Genomic DNA, 19703 nt, shown 5'->3' with positions numbered 1-19703 from the left:
ACAAACACAATAAAAGGAAGAGAAAAAGAATGAAGCATAAAAAGAATCAATGGATTAACTTTAGAAGAGAAGACCAAGTGATGGAAAAAGGAAAACTGAGGTCAGGAGGGTCCGATGACTGACCCTTGGTCAGTGGGTCCCCTCCTGCTCACCAAGTCCCCATGTCCAGCCCTCGGTGGGATATGGTGGTGACGGAGAATGTGGATAGAGAGGCTGGGCCAGGTGACTGCTCAGTGAGGAAACAAGACAGACACAGGAGAGGCGCTGAACACCATGAGGAAGACCCCCCCAGGGGCCTCCGAGGAGGACCTCAGAAGAGGGTTCATTTCTAATTGTGCTTCTGAAGGATTGTGAAAAGACCAGGAGTGAGTCCATCCAGTTCCCACTTGCTTTGACTGCCTCCTAGACAGCTAGGGATCCAGGAGAGAACTGTGCCCTGAACTTGGAGTTCCTCCTGGAGAAGTCCCTTATAGACCAGGGTCTCCATCAAATGGTTGAGTGATTCAGAGGTGAAGGCGGGCTTTCAGAGAACAGTAAACACTTCAGCTGAGTTGCCAGTGTCCTGGCCCCTGAACCTTCCATAGGAGGGAGGCGCTGGGGTGGGGGAAGGCAGCCTGGACTCTGGTTCCTGCCTCACCACTAAGTACCTGTGTGCCAAGCTCCTTACTCTTCATGTGCCTCAGTCTCCTCTTCTGCAAAATGAGATCTAAAGCCATGCAGATGGGGTCCTGGCAGGTCCAGCAGAACCTGACAGAGCAAGGGACCCTGAGATTCGACCGCAGGGACTGTTGGATTTGAAATGACCAGTCCTGTGAATGCAGCTGCTTGTGTGTGCCCAGGCAACCCACAGCATGGAGAGCACTGACGCAAGCATGCTTGCTGTTTTGAGCCACTCAGCTTTGGGGTGGTTAGTTACACAGCATTAGATTACTGTAGGGGGCAGTTGTAGGAGACAAGATGTTTGCTACCTGGGCAAACCATGCTGCCACGATCGGTATTAGCCCAGAAAGGCTGTCAGCACTAATCTAGAGGGAGGAAGAAGTTCATTAGCCATCAGCCTAGGAACTTGGAGGTCTCTCTTAAGGACTGTGATGCAGGAAGAGACTCCAAAGAAGTTGGGTGAAAGAAACCACCTTCACGCATTCTCCTTGGTGGCTTATACAGGCCCATCCATAGTTATATATGGATAATATATAATCCCTCTGCACCCAGCCCCAGGATGATACATGTGCCAGATGCTAAACAGAATGGCTAGTCTCGTATCAGAGTGGGGGGCATGCAGAGATGTGCTCAGCAGTAGAGTCAAAAAACGGATAATCCGACGTACACTCAGGAAGTGATAACATGCAGTGATAAAGCACCAACTCAATGGGCTTTACTATGTGCCGGCCTGAGCTGTGTGACACAGAACAAGTCACCTGGAGAGATTCAGCTTCCTTGTCAGGAAAATGGGGATGAAACATCTCCTGGAAGCAGGGAAAGGATGAAATTGGATAATGAATGTAAAGTGGGAGCCCAGGGACAGGAGGACACCCAGTGTGGGCTTCGGGATGAGGACCAAGGCCAGGACTGGGACTGTGATGGTCTTCATGATATGCTCCAGGGTCTTTTGCTGTGGCAGATTCTTTCCCACCACAGTTTACTACCTCTGTTATTAAAACGAGCTGGAGTGCATGGTTGGTGTGTGAGGGGGGCTGGCCTGAAAGCCTAAGGCACAGCTAGGAGTCACACACAGATGGAGGAGAGGGACCTCTAACCAAGTCCTATTTTGTAGTCATTTAGGGAGAACTGAGGCAAGAGGACCCAGACCCCTTAACCCACGCCAGTGTGGCTCATGGTTCCACCCAGGCCTGCTCCCTCACCAAGGTCCCATCTGTTCTAGGTCTCTGGGTGAAATGGTCCTCATGGACAAGGAGGTGCAGCCTCCATGGATGGAGAGTGAAGACAGCTCAATGAGCAGGTGCCACCTGGGGAGGGGAGAGACCTGGTTCTTCCTCTTGAGATGGGAACTGCCATCACCACCATCGTGATCACCACCATCATCATCAGTATCATCATCACCACCATCACCATCATCACCATCACCACCACCATCATCATCAAGATAATATTTACTAGGTACCAACTCCATTCTTTACACATATTAATTCCTTTCATCCTCACACCAAGTTTGTACAGTGGGTGTTCTTATTACCACACTTTTACAGAGGGAGAAACTGAGGCACAACGGGTTGAGTAACTTGCCCTGGACTGTGCACTAGTGAGCAGCAGAGGCCCCGAGCTTCCACACTCCAGAGCTGGAGCTCTCTGCTTGGCCTTACGTGGAAACTAGAGAAACAGCTTCCATGACAGTACAAGCAGGTGAAGGGCCCCTCTTTGACCAAAGGATAGGCTTGGCAGCTTGGCTGGCAGGGCCACTGCCCCTTCCTTCCCCAGCTCACTTCCTGAAGCTGCGCTTGCTAACACCACCCTTTGGTGCCAGGAGTCTGGATGGCACACAGCAGACACACTCAAGGAGACAGGGTCATGTCTGGCCTGAGGACCCTCTAAGCTGGGCCAGCCAGGCCAGTCTGTGCCCGGGCTTTATTTTAATCCAGAACCCTAAAACCCCTAGAAGACAGAGTAGCCAAGTGGGGAGTGCTCAACTCAGGAGGCAGAAGGGCTGGGCAGTGTTTCCAGCTCTGACACTTTGGAAAGGCTCTCTTCTCTAAGCCTCGCTGTCTTAATCTATAAAACAGAGATGATTATAGGAGCTGCATCCCAGGGTAAGGTCAAAGCCTCGTGCCCAAAAGGTGTTAGCTCCTTGTCGCAGCTAAACAACAGGGCAAGGTGACTTGACTAGTCCATACCTTGGCCAAGGGAGCCATAAAACTCAAGCACAAGCCAGCAAAACTCCAGCTAAAGCCCCTGACCTGGGGGTCTGAGTGTCAGGCCCTCCATGGGGTCTCAGAGGGCAGGCCTGGGGCCTTGGCAAAGCCCTCATGGCAGGGATGAAATCCTCTTCATGCAGGATATCTCAATTTTGGAGAATGGCTCTTTTATGGGCTGAGTGGTGTCTGCCCCCTGCCCCCCCCCCCCCCCCAACGAATCCATGGATTGAAGCCCTGATTCTCAGGACTTCAGATTGCTACTGTAGTGTTTGGAATCAGGGCCTTTAAAAAAGTGATTAGATGAAAATGAGGCTGTTAGGGTGAAGCCTAACCCAAAGTGACTGTGTCTTTACACAAAGAGGAAATCCGGACACCCAAAGAGACAGCAGGGGTGAGCACACTGAGAAAGGCCATGTGAGGATACAGCAAGACAAAGTCATTTAGCAAGATATGGAGAGAGGACTCAAGAGGAACCAAACCTGCTCACACCTTGATCTCAAACTTCTAGCCTGCAGAACTGTGAAAAAATAAATGTCTGTTATTTCAGCTGTTAGGTCTGTGGTACTTTGTCACCTGGCAGTAACAAAGACAAACTGACTAAGACAATCTTTGTCTTCTAAGCTCACATATCTATCCATGCATCTCTTTACCTGGCTGAGGGATTATAGACCTTCAAGTGCAGAATTCTATGGGAATGAGATGGTTAGATAGCATCACCAACTCAATGGATGTGAATTTGAGTAGACTCCAGAAGATAGTGAAGGATAGGGGAGCCTGGTGGGCTCCAGCCCTTGGGGCTGCAAAGAGTCCGACACGACTTAGTGACTGAACAACAACAACCATGTTCAAGGCCACCCTTGCCAAGTCAGGTTCCAACCCCACCCCCAGTGGATCTTTCCAGGGAGGATCTTGGGAAGTTCCAGGGGGTCTCGAGAGCATCACAGGCACTTTCCAGGCTGCAGATGGCCTCTCTGCCATGCACCCTACTGCCCAGTGGAGTCACAATGAAGAATACGTATGTCAGGACTTCCCTGGTGGGCCAGTGATTAACAGTCTGGCTTGCAGTGCAGGGGACACAGGTTCGATCCTTGGTCAGGGAAGTAAGATCCCACATTCCTTAGGGCAACTGAGCCTGTCCTGCAATGAAAGATCCAGCATAACGCAGCAAAGATCCTGTGTGTCACAACTAAGACCCAACACAGCCAAATAATAAATAAATATTAAAAAAAAAGAATAGGAGTGTTTACCCAAAAGGCACACTCAAAATACATTTATTAAAACTGCTGTGTTGTACTTTTTTTTGATGAACAAGATATTATTCATTTTTTAAAATGTGATAATCTGATTAAAGAGAAATGAGCATATTCTCTTGAAGGTGACAACAGAGTCAAAAGACTGGGTGTCTACACTGAAGACCACTTTGAAATCACAATCCCGACAACTGCTGTGACCAAACCCTGAAACTTCGGCATCAGTGGTAACAGGAGCTGGGAAGTCCCCCGTTTAGAGAAGCAACAAGCAGCTTCCTACAAATAACAGATCATTACCGAGGTCACTAGTGGAGGCTTGTCAAATCGTGTTCTCTGTTACTGAAAAGAAAAGGCTCTCAAAAGGGAAAGCACAATGAGAGGTGGGTGCATTTTAAGCTAAAACCACCTCGGAGAAGCAGAGCTGACACAGTGAACTCAGGAAGTTTTAGACACCTTAGGTGCTAAACGTTGCTACTGAGAAAAACAAAAACAGCGGCCAAGGAAAAGCACAGATGTGTTACACACACATGTGTTGCCCCCCCCGACCCCCCAGGCTGGTCTCTCTTTGACACCCTGGTTGGTTCCTCACAGTGCGGCCATAACCCCACGCAGGCCTGCAGCTCACCAGCTTCTGGACCGTTGATGCCGAGTCAGCAGCCCCTGGTTTGGCCCTGCTGCCCATGGTCCTGAGAAATACCATCCACATCAAAGTGAAATCCCCTGGGATGCTTTCCTGAGAAATGCAGTCCCACCCAAAGATCCTCCACGCCTTAACTTGCTTTCAAGTAACAATGTTAGGGCCTTTCAGCAGATATAAAATGAGCCCCTCTTCACCTTCTTACTGGGAATCAAACCTGAGGATGCTGGGGAAGAAATGATGTCTGTGAGCGCAATCAGAAGACCTGGAGGTTCACATGTCCTGCTGCATGACTGCTCTCTGCTCTGAGTTTTCTATTTTCCTGCCACTTTTCCAAAAAAGTGAAGTGAAAGTGTTAGTCGTTCAGTTGTGTCCAACTCTTTGCAACCCTATGGACTGCCCCGCCAGGCTCCTCAGTCCATGGAATTCTCTGGGTAAGAATGCTGGAGTGGACAGCCATTTCCTTCTCCAGGGGACCTTCCTGACCCAGAGGCTGAATCCAGATCTGCATTGCAGGCAGATTCTTGACCATCTGAGCCACTAGGAAAGCCTTGTGAGAAATGCACCAGCCATCTCCAAGTTCCAGGGCACTGGGGGCTTTGAATGCGCCAGGCCCAACCTCATAGGGCCATGTCTGCAGCACTTCTGGGAAGGCCCTGCTCAGAGTGTCCCTGGCTTTAGCTTATTCCCCAGGGGCCCAGGCCAGGCCTTCTGATGTCATAATAAACATCATCAAGCTTATAAAATTAGAGCATCAATACATTTTTTATGTCTTGGAATCTCACTGAATTGTTAACATCATAGAGGATGGCTGAACGCTGCATCCATGTCTTCCTTTTCTCTTAAAGGTGAATTATTGAGCAGGGATGATCTTTGCCCAGGCCCCCACCCCAGCTCTGAGATTCCTGTCTACACTCGGGTTGTCAGATCCATTTGCAAGGTCAGATCCATTTCTGTCAGTGTTGGGGGAGGAAAGGAGCACTGTTGGAGGAGGGGGCACGGGTGAGGGGGCTTCCTCCAGGCTCCCAGCCCCCAGTGCGGGAGAGGGAGATAGGGAGAGCATAGGGGAGGGAGTTGACTGGGCAGCAGCTCCAAATGGAGCCGCTCAAAACCCTTCAGCAGCAAATGGAGCCACCAGAACACTTTAGTGAGGAGAGAACACTGCTGGGGCGGGGGGTGGGGGTTGCTGTCTGCAGAATGGAGATGGGATGAAGGTTCATTTACAGAGCATCACGGGCCATGGCACAGGTGAGTAATTTAAAGAGGTAATTGAGATAATATGTCAGAATAATAACCTTAGCTGTCAAAGGCTCTTAAAATTTCTCATTTGATTTCACATTTAAGTGGATGGATCTGCAATCTAGTGAATTTCACATCCCTGCCCAGGAAATCTTGAGCTTTGCACAGTATTCTCTGCAGAAGACAAAGTAGTCGCCCAGACCATTTTTCATAATAAAATGTGTTCTTTGGGCCGAAAGACTTGCTGAGTGCTACACAAGATCTGCATATGGGCGACACTTTAAAAACAACAGCAACAACAACAGCAAAAACCATGTCAGACACATAGCATTTCTTCTCTCAACAGGAACAGCAGAAAGGAATTGGTCTGCTGGGGTGAGGAGCAGGGGAGACAGGCAAGAACCAGGTAGGGGCAGAGGAGGGGAGGTGCAGTTCTGCACAGTAGAGATTTTAACCTTGACTGAAGAGAAGACTGACTTTTTTCCTTGCCTTCTGGGAGGTGAGCTCCATGCCCTTGGAATGCCACACCAGCTGGGAGTGGCTTAGTTTGCCTGAGTCACTGGATAGTCCTATAATATGATTTAAGGTAAGAGCTAGTTATACTGGATAGTTGTGGGGTTGGGGCTGGCCAGTCTAGAAGGATCAACTATGTGATTTAGGGTAAAAGCTTTCAGTCACATGGTATCAACCAACTCAGGAGAGACTGGAGACTCAAGCTGAGATCAGCCACATGGGCAGTTGCTCACACCTATGTAATTGTTCTTCAGTCACTCAGTCATGTCCGACTCTTTGCAACCCCATAGACTGCAGCACACCCAGCTTCCCTGTCCTTCACTGTCTCCCACAGTTTGCTCAAACTCATGTCCATTGAGCCAATGATGCCATCTAACCATCTCATCCTCTGTTGCCCCCTTTTCCTCCTGCCTTCAATCTTTCCCAGCATCAGGGTATTTTCCAGTGATGTTCTTTGCATCAGTGGCCAAAGTATTGGAGCTTTGTGAGGGAGCTCCAATACTATGTGATGGAGCCCCAGTAAAAACTCTGGACACCAAGACCCAGGGGCGCTTCCCTGATTGGTGATTCTCCATGAACACTGTCATACATTGATCAAGGGACATTAATGCTGACTATGACTCCATAGGAGAAGACAGGGGAAGCTGGATGTTTGGTGCCCTCTTGGACCCCACCCTGCACACTTCTTCTCTTGGCTCATTTCCATCTGGGTCCTCTTAATGGAATTAACTGTAACTATGAGTATAACTTGGAGAAGGCAATGGCAACCCACTCCAGTACTCTTGCCTGGAAAATCCCATGGACAGAGAAGCCTGGTGGACTGTAGTCTATGGGGTCCCTAGGAGTTGGACACGACTGAGCGACTTCACTTTCCCTTCTCACTTTCATGCATTGGAGAAGGAAATGGCAACCCACTCCAGTAGTCTTGCCTGGAGAATCCCAGGGACAGCAGAGCCTGGTGGGCTGCCATCTATGGGGTCGCATAGAGTCGGACACGATTGAAGTGACTTGGCGGCAGCAGCAGCATGATTATAACTTCAGCTTCTTCGGCATCAATGGTTGGGACATAGACTTGGATTACTGAGATATTGAGTGGTTTGCCTTGTAAACAAATTGAGATCATTCTGACATTTTTGAGATTGTACCCAAGTATTTCAGATTCTTTGCATTTCAGATTCTTTTGTTGACTATGAGGGCTACTCCATTTCTTCTAAGAGATTCTTGCCCACAGTAGTAGATATAATGGTCATTTTAATTAAAATCACCCATTCTGGTACATTTAAGTTCACTGATTCCAAAAATGTCAGTGTTCACTCTTGCCATCTGTTGACCACTTCCAATTTACCTTGATCCAGATTCCTATGCAGTATTGTTCTTTAGAGCATCAGACTTTACTTTCACCACCAGACACACCCACAACTGTCATTTCTGCTTTGGCACAGCTTCTTCATTCTTTCTGGAGCTATTTCATCAATCTTCCCCAATATCGTATTGGACACCTACTGACCTGGGTGGGGCTTGTGAGTATAATAGCTTTCAGGAGCTCTATGAGTCCTGTCAATGATTAAAACCAAGCATGGATTGTGAGTTGACCAACTCTTTGCACATTCTTTCTACCTATGAAGGGCATTTTTATGAACAAACATCGTTTTCATGGTCAGCCCCTGTCAAGTGCATTCTCTTCCTGATGGAACACAGAGGGACTCCCAGGCCCTCGTACATGCTCACCTAATACTCAGAACCTAACCCTATGGGGCACTCATCACACCAACTGTCCTGTCTGGCTTGCCTCATGTCCTGGGCCATGCCCTCCTGGAAGCAGGGGTATGCCCAGTTGACCCATAAGGCCCTGAATCCAGGAGAGTACCCTTCAGATGGCTTGGACTCAGCAGGTACCAGTGACAATGGGCAGGTGTACAGGTTGCCTTCTGCCAAAACTGCTTCTTCCAGTATGGTTTATAATCTGGTTGAGGGGTGAGGTGCCTACCTAAGAAAGTGGGGCCATAAGTGCCAGAGGAGGTGGGTATTATGAGGCCTCAACAGGAGCTTGAACATACTCCAACATGAACATGAAGCTGTTGGCATGGGGCCTCACTGGAATGGCTGTCACTATCATACTAGAGCATTTTGGTGTGCTGAATTCCATGGGAATGAGTGTGGACAGGCAGGTTTTCACGGCCCCCAACTCTGCTACCCACCTACCAATTCATTCATTCGCTCATTCATTCACTGACAAGGCTAAGGTGGGGCTGAGTGAGACAATGAGGAGGTCACAGGGGGTCAGATGAGACTCTCCTCCAGACCCCAGGACTGTGACACACCATGTGATGGCTTGCCAGGGACCTGTTGGGAATTCCCATCCTATCTGAGGTCCAGAGGGGAGATGAGTCTGAGTAGCTCGGGGAGGAAATTTACTTTTTCTCTTTTCCAACTCCAAGGAGTTGAGCAGTGAATTCTCTGTTCTAAGTGGCACCATAAAAGCTCTGAAGGCAGCCTCAAGGACACATTTAATAAAGGTGAAGCATCTGCATTCTTGTCTTAGGTTTTTTTGCCTGGAGCTTGTCCAGTGATGGAGAGACCCAAAAGGGGTTGATGGTGCCTGGTCAGTTCTAGACACCTGCCCCAACCGCTTTTGACATCAGCGGCCATGCAGCCTAAAGCTGCAGTCAGTCAGCAATGAGGACGATGGTCACAAAGACATCACTGGCTGTCCACTGACCAATCTATCCATCAATCCATCCACCTGCCCATCCATCCATTCACTCATCCATCCGCTCACCCATCCATCCATCCACTCATCCATCCATCTATCTATCCCTTGAAGAAATACTTATTGGGCAGGTACTGTGTTCATGGCCTCTTGGGGCAAGCTTATAATTAAGATAAAAACCCTTGGCCTTAGGACTCAGCTAGATTTTCCCCTTTGTCAATTTCATCCACACCCCTTGACCCACATCTTTCCATGCTACCTCCATGCAGACATGTCACAGACATCCCCTGCCCACATGCTTCTCTGAGCTCTGGATCCTAAGTCCACTGACTTGCTATTGACTTCTCCCATGGAGAAGGCCCTGAAAACTCAGCCCAACTCGTGACAGGTCCTACTGATGCTACCTCCTGAATCTCTCTTGACTGCCCCCCTTCTTTCCAGTACCACCAAGCCCAGCATCATCTCAAACCTGGAGGATTCACTGGTCTACCCTCGCCTGCTCTGGCCCTCCTTCAATCCATTCTCCATCCAACAGCCAACAGCACTTTTCGAAATGCAAACTTGGTAATGTCTCTGCCCCTCCAACCCTCCATGACTTTCCTCTCCTTGGGGATAAAGCCAGTACTTCTCATCCTGGCTGGTACCTGGGGGTTCCTCTAACCTGTCTGGTCTGATCCCCACTCCCTCTCCACCTCCGCAGCCCTCACATGCTTCCTACAAAGCTCCTTGCCACCACAGGGCTGTCTGTTCCCTGAGCTTTTCCCTCCCTCTTCCTGGAGTTAATTTCTGTCCCTCCCTCAGATCTCAGTTTAGGGGTGACTTCTTCAAGAAGTCCCCCCACCCACACACATCTCCCCTTAACCCTCCATCACAAATTCCCCACAAGCCTGCTTGTGCACAGGCTTGGTGGTCAGTTCTGACTTTTTTTCTCACAGGGACCTCATCTGCTCCTGTTCATCCATTCCGTTGTTCTGATTCCAGCCCTGGCCCAGTATCTGGCATCCAGTGGGGGGTTCCAGCACCAGTTAGTGAATAAATGATAACAAAAAAAGGATTGCTAGGGGAGGAATTTACAAATGGTATTGGGAAAGCCAAATAAAAAGAAGGCATCCTGAGTGGCGGGGAGGGGGGTAAGGGGAGGGGAAGTCAACCTTCAGAGCAGACAGGTCTTAGAGTAGAAATTTTCAATAGAGCCAGAGTTCTTTAAAGTGACCACAGGGGGAAAAAACCCTGAGGGGCCAGAGGGAAGAGCATGTGTGAAGGCCCAGAGGTGAGAAACAGTACAGTATGTTTGGGGAAGTCTGGGTATTTTGGTAGAGAGGAGGGGAGAGCCTTGTGTAGGGGCAGAGGTGGGAGAGCTAAAGATGAGGCAAGAAAGACAGGCTGAAGTCAGCTTAGGAAGGGGGTTGGGGTCAGACTGCAGAGTCAGGATTGACCCTGACCTTCCCAGGTGGCCACGCCCCTCCCCACAGGTGCTGCTGGCAGTCCTGCCTCCATCTCTAACTCGTCATGCGGCACTGGGCTACAGTCACCAGTTCTCAGGTCTTTCCCTTCCAGGGGACAGCACCTTGCACCACGCCTGGCACACAGCAGGTGCCTGGCAATCTTTTCTGAAAACATCAGTGAGATGCAGCATGGATGGGTGTGGTGGTGGAGAAAGTGGCAGCAGGAATGGAGGCCTCCCAATGGGGAGGCTCCAGCCCCAGGGATGTGATGCTCAAGGCCTGCAATATAAAAATGGCAAAGAAATGGAAAATGGGAGGAGGAAACCCTGTGGGTTTTGAAAGTCTTCACTTATAAACTTCTTGGCTTGGTAGAGAGAGAATTGTGGGGAAGAAAGAAGCAGGAACAAAGGATGTTTCTAGCTTTGCAGGCCTCTGGCAGATGCAGCACAATTACAGCAGGGAGAAGAGGCCAGAGGAAGACTCCCATTGTGATGAGGTCAAGAGCAGATGGGTGGGTTGAGAGCCACGTGTATGCACTGCTATATTTAAAACAGATAACCAACAAGGATCTACTGTGTAGCACAGGGAACTCTGCTCAATGTTATGTGACAGTCTGGATGGGAGGGGAGTTTGGGGGAGAATGGATACATGTATATGTATGGCTGAGTCCCTTTGCTTTTGTTATGCACCTGAAACTATCACAACATTATTAACCGACTGAGTGTGTGCTAAGTTGCTTCAGTCATGTCCAAGCCTGTGAACCCATGGACTGTAGCCTGCCAGGCTCCTCTGTCCATGGGATTCTCCATGCAAGAATACTAGAGTGGGTTGCCGTTTGCTTCTCCAGGGGATTTTTCTGACCCAGGGATGGAACCCAGGTCTCTATGTCTGCTACATTGGTAGGCGAGTTCTGTACCACTAGCGCCACCTGGAAAGCCCCATAACTGGCTCTACTCCAATACAAAATAAAGTTAAAAAAATAAAAGGAGGGGTGATTCAAAAAAAAAAAAAAAAAAAGAGCAGATGGATGGGGTCAAACCACCTGTGTATGGTTCTTTCTACATCATGTGCTCCCTGCATGTCTAAGTCCCCATCTATATGATGGGGACTTTGTTGTTTTGTTGTTTAGTGACTAAGTTATGTCCGCCTCTTTGTGACCCAATGGATAGTAGCCCGCCAGTTTCCTCAGTCCGTAGGATTCTCCAGGCAAGAATATTGGAGTGGGTTGCCATTTCCTTCTCCAGGGAAACGTCATAGGTCGTTGGAAAGTCTGAGTGAGTTAGTACACGTAAACGCTTCATGGATAAGGCCTGGCAGTTGGTGGCACATGGATGTCAGCTACCGTAACCCCTGGCTGGACAGCTCTGTGCCAAGAGGCAGGTTTTGCTAAAAGAGATAATCACGTGGCTCAGAGGTCTGTCAGCTCTCCTTCACGTCTCAAAACCCAGGGATGCAGCTTTGGTGCCTCTGACGTGACATAAGACATCAGCAGCGCCACCGAATGGGGTGAGGACCCATCTCAGACCCGGACAGGAGAAAGGACCCTCAGGAACACTTTCCATCTGCCGGTGGAACTGGCCCAGGGCCTTGGCCAGCTGGTTTCTCACCTGCTCTGTATCGCAGCTCCTGGAGTCTGTGAGTCTGGCTGTGGGATGGAGAAGGGGAAGTGGGTGGGGGAAGCTGGGCCCGCTGATCTAGAGCCAGGAGGACGTCTGTCCTGATTCAACAGTGATTTGTGGCCAATCACTGCTCTTCTGCGGGCCCAGATTCCTTCCACGAGGATGAGGAGGTTGGAGGATGTGACAGCTGCTTCTTTCAAGTTCTGTCTCTCGAAGATTCTGTTTTTGGTGTGTCCACTCTGCCACGGATTTTTAAAAATCTCTCCCATTATTAAATACAGAACATCTGACACATGCCTGCCTATCCCTTTTTTCCCCTCAAACAAGGACTTTGAGTTCACAAGTGGAGCATGTTGGCAATGGAGAAAACTGGTTTCCAGCCTGTCAGACTATTCTGAAAGTCCTGTTTTCACAGAGGCAGGAGACAAGGTCTGTCACTGGGCTGTTTGGAAGGGATTAGAAACGTGTATTTTTAGGAGTTTTTAAAAAGAAAAAAGCCTTACGTGGGGCCCCAGCCAGAGGCCATTTTGCCTTTTCAGTCCTGTGAGGAGCTGGAAGGCTTGTGGGGGAGGCTGGGGTCTCATCTCACTCAGCTCCTGGACTCCAGGACCTGGCTTCCTCCCAGAGGCCGAACCAGCACCCACTCCACACCCAGCCCCTTCTCTCTGCTGACGGATGCTGTCCTGGGCCGCCCCATCTCAGGACCATCGTTCCTACTGCTGAGTCAGCAGATCAGCACCTCTAGTCTTTCCCAGGAGGTTCATTCTGGGAGCCGGATCCCAGGAAAGGCAAAGGAAGCCTGCAAAACCCTGGCCCGAACTGGCCATATCCCCAGGCCTGCTGGTCTTTCTGGGATCCCAGCTTTGCCAAGAGGTCTTTCTTTGAGTTTAGGCCCCCTGGAGGAGAGTTGACCCATGTCCAAATGATGTGGTTTGATAACAGGAGTCTGATGTAATGGATTTAGGAGCAAGGGTGCTGCTGCCTGAGCAGGCCTGCGGGGCAGCCATTGGGCCCACCTACAGGATTCCTGCATTCCAGCTACAAGTGGTGGGGGCAGAGAGGCGTCTCCACTGGGTCTGACATCCACACGCCAGTTGGACGTGAGTCTCATTCTGTTCCTGCCTTGGGATTTGCCTCCATTCCCACACCTCAGTGGAGAGTGACTGGGAGGGAGTCAGTCCCTGGGACTTGAGCAGGTGTGCATGCCTCCCTGAGTCCGGAAGACATCCCCAGGGACCACAGACCTGTGTGCTGGTTTGCTGGGCCAACACCAAAGGGCCAGACAGGAAAGGCAGGGCCCAGGGTCTTTTCTCTTGCAGCACGAGGAGGGGTAGAGGCACAAGGTCTCCTGGGCCATGTTTTTCCTGTCCTGTCCCAGCCTGGGGAAGACCAGGGCTCTGAGCTCAGAGACAGGCTCTGGGAGTTTTCAGCCACTTTTCTGGGTTCTGTAAACTCAAGGAGCTCCCTCCTGCCTTGGGGTCTTTCTGTATGTGGTTTGCTCAGCCTGGAATACCCTGCTCCCCTACTCCTGGCATTGACAGGCCTCCACTTCTCTTTTCTCGAAACACCCTCTTCTCCTGGTCTCACTATAGTCAAATCCTCCCTGTTTTCCTCCCGCCTTGCTGGGTGCTTCTTTTCAGCCCCTTTGCTAGCAGCTTTTCCACTTGACATCCAACTACCGCAGGATGGACTTCCTTGGAGGTCCACTGGTTAAGACTCCTCACTTCTAATACAGGGGAATGGGTTTGATCTCTGGTTAGGGAATTAGATCCCAAATGCCTCGCAGCAAAAAAGAAAAGAAAAGAAAAGAAAAAGAATACTGGGGGTGCCCATGTTTGGCCCTATGCCCTCTCTTGTCCTTTATCTGCCTTCCTTCATGGCCAACCACACCCAGACTCAGGCTTCCCTTGTGACTCAGCTGGTAAAGAATCTGCCTCCAGTTCGGGAGACCTGGGTTCAATGCCTGGGTTGGGAAGATCCCCTGGAGAAGGGAAAGGCTACCCACTCCAGTATTCTGGCTGGAGAATTCCATGGACTGTATAGTCTATGGGGTTGCAAAGAGTCGAACACAGCTGAGCAGCTTTCACTGCCTGCACCCAGACCTATGACTTTAAACTCTGTTGCTGAGCAGATGACATCTAAAGTTTATTTCCATTCTGGACCCTTCCCTGGCCTGCAGACTTTCAAACCCAATGGTTTGCCTGGTGACTCTAACAGCCTGTCAAACATAACGTGACCAAAACCTGCTCGAGAGTCCCCTCTCTCCCATTTCACTGCTTCTGCAAACTCCTCCAGCTCAGGAAGTGATTCCCTGAGTCCCCAACCCCTGTTGTTTAAGCTCCAAATCTAGACAACACACATCCTTCTCCTTCTCATCCTCTATGTTCAAATCATCAGCAGGGTCCTTGGCTCTACCCTCAAAATATCTCCAAACTGTGTTTCTTGTGACTTACCATCCAGCCTCACTGGCACCACCCTCATCCCTTGCCTGCATAGATGCAGAGCATCTGGAGTGGATTCTCTGCGGGTGGAGTCACAATTCATGCTCCAGACGAGAGCTGGGGGCAGCAGGGATCCTGAAAACAGAACTGAGTGTGTCCCCTCACCTGCTTATAACTCCCCCACCCCACCCCGCTGTCCTCAGGATGAAGTCCCAGCTCCCTGCCTTGGCTGGTGGCCGCCCCTCTCCCAGGCCGGGTCCCTTCTCCTTCTGCTGTGCCTCCCCTTACTCTGCTCAAAAGCACAGCGGCCTCAAGTCCCCCAACTCACCAGGTGACTTTGTTCCTGTGGTTCCCTCCACCTGGGATGTCCTTTCCAGGATCTCAGCCTAGCTGGCTCCTTCCTGTCGCAGCATCTTCCCAGAGGGAACTCTGCTGGCTCCTAACCTCAAGCAGTAACCCTGGCTGCCCTCTACCAGGCGGCCACCCTTTGTAAGTGCTCTGACATTTCCTCTGTGTGCGTTCGTTATTTTTCTCCCTCCTCTGAATGTAAACTCCAGGAAAAGAAAGGGCCCCTGGAGTCCGAGCAGTGCCTGGCAAGGCAAGAAGGAATGACCTTTGTGGAAGGGGGCAAGACGAGAGGCCAGAAGCCTGATTAGGATGTGCAAGAATATTTGGGGCTGAGTCAAGGTGCTGGTGGGCTTTCCAGGTAGCTCAGTGGTAGAGAATCTCCCTGCCAATGCAGGAGATGCGGGTTTGATCCTTGGGTCAGGAAGATCCCCTGGAGAAGGAAATGGCAACCCACTCCAGTATTCTTGCCTGGGAAATCCCGTGGACAGAGCCTGGTGGGCTGAAGTCCATGGGGTCACAAAGAGTCTCGGACATGACTTAGCTACTAAACAACAGCAAATTAGTTAATAACAGATCCAACTAGTTAAGACAACTTCACTGGATTGGGTGGGGCCCTAATAAAAAAATGGGTGTCCTTGTAAAAGGAGAAAATAGAGACACAGATACAGAGAAAGAAGATGCCATCTGATGATGGAGGCAGTGATTCGTGTCATGTTGCTACCAGCCAAAGAGCACCAAGGATCGTTGGTGGTCACCAGAAGCTGGAAGAGGTAAGAAGGATTCTCCCCTACAGCCTTCAGGGAGTGTGGCCCTGCTGACATCTTGATTTTGAACTTCCAGCCTCTAGAATTCAAGAAACTATGTTTGTATTTTAAGTCCCCAAGTCTGTGGCCATTTGTTATAGTATCAGTGAGAACCTCATGCAACGGTCAAGGATAAGTTGGTTGATATTGGCCATCAGGAGTTGAACCTCCCACCTTCAGGCCTCAGGATGAGCCACCTATACCCTGCCACCTCCCTCCCCCAGGTGGCTGGGAAGCTGACCCTGTGAGAGTGGCCACGTCTGCCTGAGCTCCAGGGCTTCCCCCATGGGTTTTACTCTGCTTCCTGCCCCAGCAGCCAGGACAAGGATACAGAGACTGCCTCCCTGGCCTCTGCAGATGCTGGGCTTGCCGGTTCTCTGCAGGGCACCATTCGTCACTGCTGCAGGGAGGCGGCTGAGGCCCAGCCCCAAGGTGACCCATCCCTGCTACACAGAGAGCTCCACACAGATCCATTCCGTGGGGCCTGGGCTGTAAACCACAGGAGATCACATCCCCTGGGGGCATCTGAGCACCAGGCCCCTTGGTTTCTGCCTAAGGAGGGCTAAGGATTGACACCCACCCCGGTCTGTAATGGCGCGGACCCCACAGAGAACAGAACACTGATGAGGAGGAGGGAGTGAGGCCCTGGCTGGGCTGCAGCTCAGACCAGAGGTCCTTCTGGCCACTGAGCTTCAAGACCCAAGCGTAAGACTGAATCACAGTCTTACAGCTTCTTTCTGCCACTGACATCTTATCTCTTAGGTCTCTGCTGTGCAAAGAAACACCCAGAGAGCCGAGAGCTAACCCACGTTGGCACGCCCCAGACCCCAGTGTAGGTGAATGCCAGAAGATTCTAGGCAGTGCTTCTTCTTACTTACAGAGCAGACCCCTGTGTCCAAGCCTCCAAAGTTTGTGCAGAGTGCTCCCAGAGGAGGAGGGCATGGACCCTCCTCGGGCACCAACTCAGCCTGTAATTCAGGCACTGTCCAAAGTCAAGACCATTCACAGACGCTCTATGTCTGATCTGAAAGACTTTCCTGAATTTTGTATTCTACTCCATGAAACAAACCTTTGTTTTAGTAAAAAACAGTGGCCTTTCAAATTAGTTAACAACTAGATTACTTACCCCGTGCTCCTCCCCTGCCCCCCATCATCTGGTAGAAGTGATGCCTTTTCTGATAAGCTCTGTGGAGGTTCTCCCTTGTTGCTGGTTTGTCACACAATAGGCCCAGAGGAGGGTGGCTGGGAGGTGGGCTGGGGAATCTGCAGGAGGGAGGGAGCCAGGCCAGGAGGAGCCAGAAAGGTACACACATCAGAGAGCCCTGGAATGTCCCCAAGGGGGCAGGAAGCATCTAGAAGCTTCCTGGGGCCAGTCTCACAGCTGGAATGGCCCCTCCTGTTGCCACTGGGCTGCGCCTCTGACCTCAGGGTCAGAGTGTGGTCTCCCACTCCTGGTGGGTGGAGGCTGCTATTAGAAACCAGCCGGCAGGGGAGAGGCTGGCAGGAGCATGACCACAGGCCAGGAAAAGGTGGCTGGGAGGTGAGGGGAGGTGGACAGAGCTGGGGACCATCCCAGCTACACATCTTCTATCTAATAGCAGTGCAGGTTTGGTCACAGAAAGCCAAACAGGGAGACCAAATCCTGCTTTGTCTTCTCTCCGCCTCCTTATAGAGGGGCAAGGCTCCCGTCTTCCACACTTCTAATCCGGAGCCCAGCTGCCCCGGAGGGCTGGCTTACTGGGTACTCTACTCTAGGCCTGGTGACCTGGACCACAAGTTGCCAGGGTGTCTGCCCTGCCTCTGAAGCAGGCCCCTAGGGGATGAAATGAGAGCTACTGCTCACCACTCTGCCTCAGATGACAAGGTCCTTCCCCTACTGAAGGTCAGCAGGAGACCTGCCCAGATGGCTGGCCGGCTGAACCCAAGAAAGCTGCATCCATGCCTCCCTTATCCTCTCACCCGGGCAGGAGGCTTAGCCACCCAGAGACAATTGAAAATAGAGTCTAAGAATAAGCTGCTTAGTGGGGTTTGGAGAAGGGCCCAGCAGGTGGGGGTGGGGCCAGGGCCTTGGGGAGCATCAGCTGGTTGCAGAGGAGAGAACCAGCACCCCGAACTTCCAGGAACGGGGTTACTTAAAGGTGTCCCAGGGTCCTTGACCAGATGTGAGCCCCATCCCCTCGGTTCTAGAGCTGCAGGATCAAGCCACCTGGGTTTATGCTTTTTTGCAAACACAGGCCCAGCTGAGGCCATCTAAACATACATCACCTCCTCCCCACACTCAGCAGAGCCTTGGCGGTCTCCACTGGACCCGAGGCAGGCAGGAGTGACACTTCCCAGAGGCCTTCCCGAAATGGTCTCCAGGGTAAACTGGCTGCTTGACTGCCTCTAGTCTGGAAGAGGTCCCATTGCTCCCCAAATGCACGGCTGGCCCACCCCAGAACACCCTGGGGTCCTGCGGCAAGCAACCTGTGGAAATTTGAGTCTGAACCTCTGGGAGAGGAAATGGTGAAACTGGTAACTCCCTGAGAGCCTTGGGTAAAGGAAGCGACTGTTGCACTTCCTGGGATCCTTGCTGCTCCCCACCCTCCGCTCTTTCCCATTCCTCCCAGCCTGGCTGCCTGCTCAAGCTGGAGGTCTCAACGGAAGAGTCACTTCCTCCGCGAAGCCTTCCTGAGCACCGCGCTGGATGTGGCTCTCTTGATGTTTCCCGTGGCACTTCATTCATTCACGCAATCATCCCTAAGACAGATAGGAACCGTGGCCCGCAATCTGCCAGCCTGTTCTAGGCAGGGGGGCCAGGCACACAGGACCTGTGCCCCCTCTAGAGCTCACAGAGCGGGGCGGGAGTTGGGGGGTGGAGGCCCCTAGGTCTGGGGGAGGCGATGCAGCACCCGCGACCCCAGGGGCTGCGCTCCCCAAAGTCGGCCTGGAGCCGGTAGATGCCGGCGGCTGCGGCTCTTCCCGGTTCTCCCCCTCCCCCGTTTCCATGCGCCGTCTCCGCTTGGATGGCAGTGTCCAGCTGAGATTTGGGGGACGCGGAGCCCCTGCGCAGATGACCCCCTGCGGGGACGATCGCCTCCCACCCGCTCTGGCTGCTCAGACAAAGGCTGAGCCCCAGCTGCGGCCGCTGCGCGTGCGGATTCCGTGTCCGCGTCCCCCACCCAGTCTTCAGTTTGGCAAGCAAATCGATATTTTAAACAAACGAAAGCAGAAATTCTCTTCCCAAACAACTCTCCCTCTCTGGGATGTGGGAGGGGCAAAGAGCGACCCCGGGATCGCGAGAGGGGCAACTGACGTGGGGCGGGGGCTGGGTCCAGAAACGCGCGCCTCCGGAGGCAGCCGCTGGCACGAGAGCGCGCAGCCCTGGCCGCGCGTCCCCGCTCTCTCCTCGCAGCGGGCGAGGGCCGAGCGCTGCCGCAGTCCGCGGGGCGGGCGCGGGCGCAGCTTGCCCGCCGCTTCGCGCAGGGCCACTGCATTGCAGCTGCGCTGGGTGTGCAAGCGTGCGTGTGTGCATGCGTGTGTGTGCGCCCGTGTCTGTGCACGCAGCCGCGCCCCAGTTTGCCAGGCGCTGCGGTCCCCGCGCCCCTTCCCTTTCCGCCGTCGCTCCTCCCCTTCGCCGCAGCGCGCGCCCCCGCACTTCCCCGCGGCTCTAACAGAATTTGCCCGGTAACCGTGGGGGCGGGAGGGACTGAGCCGAGGAGCTGCGGAACCCGAGGGGAGGGGAGCCGAGAGGAAGGCTTCACACAGCCTGGCCGCTGCGGCATCTTCTGCGACACACTTCTCCACCGCCGGGTCACACGGTTGGCCGGAGCACCGGGGACCCCCACC

The 19703-nt window shown here is 52.0% G+C and overlaps 1 protein-coding gene across 12 annotated transcripts in view; it reads right to left on the bottom strand.

Annotated features, from left to right (window-relative positions):
- The window catches only part of CAMTA1 (calmodulin binding transcription activator 1), a 961599-nt gene that overhangs the window by 60780 nt on the left and 881116 nt on the right, over positions 1-19703 (bottom strand). The gene's annotated exons all lie outside the window — the stretch shown is intronic.

The sequence above is a fragment of the Odocoileus virginianus genome, chromosome 11, assembly GCF_023699985.2.
Source record: "Odocoileus virginianus isolate 20LAN1187 ecotype Illinois chromosome 11, Ovbor_1.2, whole genome shotgun sequence".
Lineage (NCBI taxonomy): Eukaryota > Metazoa > Chordata > Mammalia > Artiodactyla > Cervidae > Odocoileus > Odocoileus virginianus.
This window is presented reverse-complemented; position numbering and strand designations above follow the sequence as displayed.